Source organism: Maylandia zebra, linkage group LG18 (assembly GCF_041146795.1).
Source record: "Maylandia zebra isolate NMK-2024a linkage group LG18, Mzebra_GT3a, whole genome shotgun sequence".
NCBI classification, from domain to species: domain Eukaryota; kingdom Metazoa; phylum Chordata; class Actinopteri; order Cichliformes; family Cichlidae; genus Maylandia; species Maylandia zebra.
The window spans coordinates 23939467-23945145 of record NC_135184.1 but is presented as its reverse complement, the minus strand read 5'-3'; the positions used below and the strand labels follow the sequence as shown (position 1 = coordinate 23945145).

Here is a 5679-nt window from a genome sequence, read left to right as displayed (position 1 = left end):
ACCTTGGCGAGATGGCCCTTGCGGCCGCAGTAAAAGCACTCACCGGATCGCCATCTGTGTGCCCTCTCCTCCGGGGAGAGTTGAGAGCGTCCGATCTGCATGGGTTGCTCCTGCTTGTCGCCGCGGTCCACTTCCCGATCGCTACTTCCGCTTCCGCCGGAAGCTGACTCCGCACGCCCCACAGGCCTCTGGGAACCGTAGTTGCTGGCGCGGTGACGCGCCCTCAAATGTTCATCAACCTTAACACATAAGGCGATCACCTCCGATAGAGTCTTGGGCAGCTCCCTCATTAACAGTTCACCCTTAAGGACATCACAAACATTGTTCAATAAAGTACTTATCAGCGCAGGCTGCCCCCATCCCGTCTCCTCAGCCAGTGTCCAGAACTCCACAGAGAAGTCCGCCATACTCCGTCTTCCTTGTTTTAAGTTCAGCAAACGGTGGCCCGCTGCCTCAGCTCCGGTGCCCCTTTCGAACACACTTTTGAACTTTGAGAGAAAATCAACATAGGTAATCTCCGGGCTAGTCCGTAACACTGCTTGGGCCCAGTTCAAGGCTTGACCGCGGAGTAACTGAACGAAAAAGGCTATCTTAGCTCCATCACTTTCATACGTTCGCCGCAGCTGCCTAAACTGCAACGTAATCTGCGTTAGGAAACCAGCACACTTGTGGAACTCACCAGCGAATGGCTCCGGTGACGGTAGAGCTCGTTCCAGGGGTTCCGCGGAAGCGGGGGCTGGTGGCGTGGAGTGTTCCGGGGCCGGCGGCTGTGCAGGAGCAGACGGGGGTGGCATAGCGGGACCTGGCAGCGGAACGTGCTGAGCGAGAGCCTGAGTGAGTGCGATCAGCTGTTGGTTAATGTGTTGTAGCATCTGCTCGTGTCGCTCCAACACGGCTTCTGGAGGAGGGGTGGGTTGTAGAGCTGAGTCCGCTGGATCCATAGTATGGCTGGATTGTTACTGTCACGGGTTGCTCTGAGGATCCACTCGCAGGACTCCGGAGTGTGTTGTAACAGAGACAGTTTATTCACAAATATCTTCACCAAGTGTATTTACAGGCAGTGCGAGGACAGTGCTATATACAAGATGTGCGAGGACGGGTTCCAGGGCTCCAGGGAAAACAAGGGGATCACACACACGCCAACCTCTCTCCGCTAGTGACCAGCCACCTCATACACGCTCCACACGGGGACGGGTCCGGGGAATCTAGAACAGAGAGACAAGTGTTACTTTCTGAGTCGGAAGTGTGGGGAAACTAGGGCTCGACGTGTACTGACAGGAGTCTTCACAACAATCCAGCGTTGAACAGCTGATCTCCTCCTTCTGATATACCAGCTGGTCTGATGAGGCCCAGGTGTGCATGATCCGGGAGGGCGTGGGCCGAGGGCGTGAACCCGCCATGAGTTCCGCCCCGGCAAAGCAGGGGAGGGGGAGAGAGATTGCTGATCAGTGCCTTGCCGACCCCGCAGGTCGTGACAGTCATTCTTGACTCTGAAATCAAATTAGTTAGTTATGCCCTATTAAATGTGTCTATTAAACATTAAAGACTTTTAACTTTCTTTAATTTTTAATTTTCTGTTGCCTTGACAACTGTAATTTTCTTTATGTATGAAGCTGCCACTCAGCCTTGTACCAATACGAGATGCCACATCTTCCCTGTAGATTCTTTTTTTTTATTTTAAGTAAAGAATTATTTAAACATTCTTTCATTTGTTTTATAAGTAATATAGGTGCAGAAACCCTCTCATATAACCTGGTGCCTGTCCGTGAAAAGCTCTCCAAGTCAGTAAAAGAATCATGCGCTCTGAAATAAACCAGAAGCCAATGTAGCTGCATCAAGATTGGAGTTACATGTCAAAACTGGGAGGATTTTGCAGGAGCATTTTAAACAACCTGCAACCGTTCTAGGGAGGTTTTGCTAAGATGTATATAGTGCATTGCAGTAATTCAATTGTGACGAAACAAAAGCATGAATAATAATTTCCAGTTCAGAATGTGACAAAATGGAGTTTAATGGAGCAATATTTCTTAGATGATGAAAACAGGAATGAACAACAGACATTGACATGTGCATCCAAAGTAAAACCAGAATCAAAGGTTATACCATGGTGTCTAACAGAGGTTTGTGCCAAAAACAAGATGTCCAAGTGTCTCCTTTATCCCAGACATGCATTTTTCTGGTGTAATGACAATTATTTCAGTCCTTCATTGCTGGCACCAGATTATTTTTCTCAAAATCTGACCTCAAAACTAATTCCAGACCCCTTACATCTGACTACTCACTGCTCTCCACTGCTTTGAGAGATAGGGATCAGAGGACAGGCACAACGGCAGGCTATAAGAGAATTAGCTAACACTGCTGAGAGGACCAGTCACTGGCTATGGTTAAAAAGGGCTGACATCCCTTGGGCAGCTAAGGCAGTCAGCTAACCAGGAGAGAAAATAAAATATTCTGCTCTTCTCCCCTCTGCTCTTCTCCCCTTCTCTGGGAGGCAGTTGGGAGGTGGAGCGTACAGCCCGATCCGGCGGGAAGGTGTGGGAAGCCAGAGCTGGCCCCTTCCGGCTCTGTTTTCTGCTCTCTCCTATCTTGTCCCGTTTGTCTTACTTCTCTTTATCACCTTTTCTATCCCTCTGAAGAAGTGAGGTTCCATAAATGCTAAAGACGTTGCAGTTGCAGTGAATAGATAGGAGAAAATAAACTGTAGAAAACTAAACAGAAGAAAGAATAAGAGAAATACGAATTTAACATAAACCAGTGACACACTCCAGGGCCTGATCAACCCCGGCAGGGCCTCCTTGGATGAGGGTGTCTAGTGATAATGGCTGAAACACCCGATGAATCCAAGGTCCACCACTGACGATGTGTCCCAAATCTTAATATGATAATCTAGATGAGATCTAGATTGAGGCAATGGTACCACTGCGCCACCCAATATCAAGATATGTTCTCTAGATGAATAATGGCATGTTCCTGTTACGAAATGTTCCTCTCACATCTTTCCAGTGGAGTGTTTTGTATGGCCACAAACACACACACATTCACCTTAACACAGACACACAATTCAAAGTTCAAATTTTATAGCCTGCAACTGTTGACTGTGTGGTTTCAGTTCTGACATCCCACACACTGTCCACGCAACTTCACTAAATGTAACATGTTTGTGTATTTCTGTGTGTGTGTGTGGGTGCGCGTGTGTGTGTCAGCATTGTCTTTGCATTACATAGCTCTCCTATTTCAGGAATTAATGTTGGTATCCCGGATCATCAGATCATCTTTTTTCTTTCCACACAGTGAGAGCTGACGTGACTGTTTCATGTTGTTATCACTGCTATCACAGTGATATGAAATCTAATACTGGGCCATCATGAGGCAAGTTTTATTAAGTTTTCTCCTTCAGCTCATCAAAATTTTGTCTATAATAAAATATGCATTGTGTGAAAGTGATACTTATAATGACATTGACACTAAATGGTTCAGCGCTGTAGATCGCAGGGATAATATTTAATATTATTTGAATACTTTTACTGAAGATAAGACAAGGAGATTTATTTCCTAATAACCTTAATGATTACTGGTCTAACGAGGCCTCAGTGCTCAGTGGATGGTCTTCACTGTGAATAGAAATATGAACTGATTTAAACTTCATTGTCCTGAGCAATTTGCTTGGTTCCTATTCAAAATCCTCATTTATTAATCTTGTTTTGCAATAATTCAGAAAAAGGAACAAGGATGCCAAACAATATTTTTACTGGAGAATTTTATGAGAGACAAAAAAAAAAAAAAAAAAAAAAGGACATTCTTCCGTAGCTCATAAACTGAAGAGCAAGGTTTGGTAATTTACATGAAAAATGTAATCGATACACACTGAATTTCACGAGATAGCACTACATCTTCAAGAGGAATTAAAAATACACTTAACACATTATAGCAATACATTTTGTGGCAAAATCTTATAGAGCAGGTGATATTGCTTTTTTCTACCTGCAAATGTGACAGTGAAGGTTTAGATAATTTACAAAGTCATAAACAGACAGTTACCCTATAACAATTACGTGACAAGTTACTGGAATCGTTTAGCATACAGATGAAGAACAAAACTAGTGGGAGAACTTTGTTGATGATGGATGGAGTGCAGCAGAGGGAGCTGTTCCAGAGCTGAGCCCACTGGAGAATATTAAAGAGGAGACCAGACGCAAAGACGCTAAGCTGGGCTGGAAGCTGTTAGCACTACTGAAGCAGTATAACCTGATGTTGAGTGAACGACTCTTAAATATGCAGCTGGCTGATAAGCCGAGGGAGAGCAGGTGTGCTAGCCAGAGATCCAGTCGAAGCCGGTTGCATGACCTCATAGCTGTAGTAAGATTTACCTGCTCACACACCAGACCTCAGGGAAGAGAGACAAAGGAACTGTTGGAGGATAAGTGAGGAAAAGTCAAAGAAAAGGGGAGAAAAACAAAGGAAAGGCAGAAGTATCAGGGCACGAGGGACCATGATGGCTATGTTTTGGGTATGATGGTACATGCACACACTGAAAACAATAGTAGTAACACCCCTGAAGCTGTTAAAGAACTGCAGTGGATGAACATTTCAGTGTGGCTTTGCTCACAGTGAAGCTGCACAAACACGAGCTGAACAAAACCAGGATATTAATAAGACTAAAGGCCATCTGACGCATTGTGTAAATTAGAGAACTTTGGAGTTACCAGGCGGTGTGGTTTATAACCCGGGAGACAAAATTATGCAGCCTTTCATCGTGCTCTTGGCAGCAGTCCCTTTCTCCTGGATAGAGCTCTGCACACACAGATGACATGTTGGCAGTCAAAACGTATCGAAAAATCGTTAATGGGTACTGCGTAGGTGTAGGTTTGTGCTATTCTTGGTTTCACATTGGTCATAAGTATTTAAAAAAAACAAAAAAAACAAAAAACTTTCACTGCAGCCATTTTTTCTTTCACAATTATTCCTCTTTGCGGTGAACTCACTGCAGTTTCCTTCGGCAGTCACACAAACTTTGTCACTCAGTCAACATTTGACCCCTGAAAAGCATAATTTCCACTGCTCTTTGGTGGACTTAATGCAAGTGAATCTTCCCACAATCGTTTGCTTTTAACAGCCAGAGAGTTACAGAAAGGGTGGTGTTTGCTTATTCTGAATACAGTACGACATTGTGAAAGCAAGTATGTCACAAAACGGCTGTGTGCAAGCAGGAGAACGCAAACTCACCAAAATGGGAACTTGACTCAAAAATGCAGCTTTATTTGCTGAGCAGAAGTAAAGGTGATACAAAACAATGCAAATTCAACTGGGGGAAACTAATACACCAGGAGACACGGGAGAACCACACACAGCTATGAGGGAGGACACGACACTGACAGAAAGAAACACAGGGCTTAAATACACTGAGGGATAACAAGGGTAATGAGACACAGAAGGAGAGCACAGCTGGGAGTAATTAGACTGAACCAGACAAGGGAAGCAAGACTAGAAACACTGACATGGGACAAAGATCTTCAAAGTAAAACAGGAAACACACTGACTGAACTCAAGACATGTAAACCTCCGCACTGCAGTAAACGCCAGGACCGCCTCCTACAACGCGGGTCTCGCCACTGGCGATATGAGCGCCTACAAAGCGGCCTCATACGGCGCGCGGTGAGAGATGCCAAACGCCGGTACCGG

General features: G+C 45.0%; 1 long non-coding RNA gene across 1 annotated transcript; it reads right to left on the bottom strand.

Moving 5' to 3' along the window:
* Positions 1-3472: 3472 nt before the first annotated feature.
* Positions 3473-5374, bottom strand: LOC101475893 (uncharacterized). The gene is made up of 3 exons (XR_190961.3): positions 5224-5374; positions 4704-4791; positions 3473-4407 (listed from the first exon to the last, which is right to left on the bottom strand). It is a non-coding gene; the product is annotated as an uncharacterized LOC101475893 (long non-coding RNA).
* Between the last annotated feature and the right edge of the window lie 305 nt (positions 5375-5679).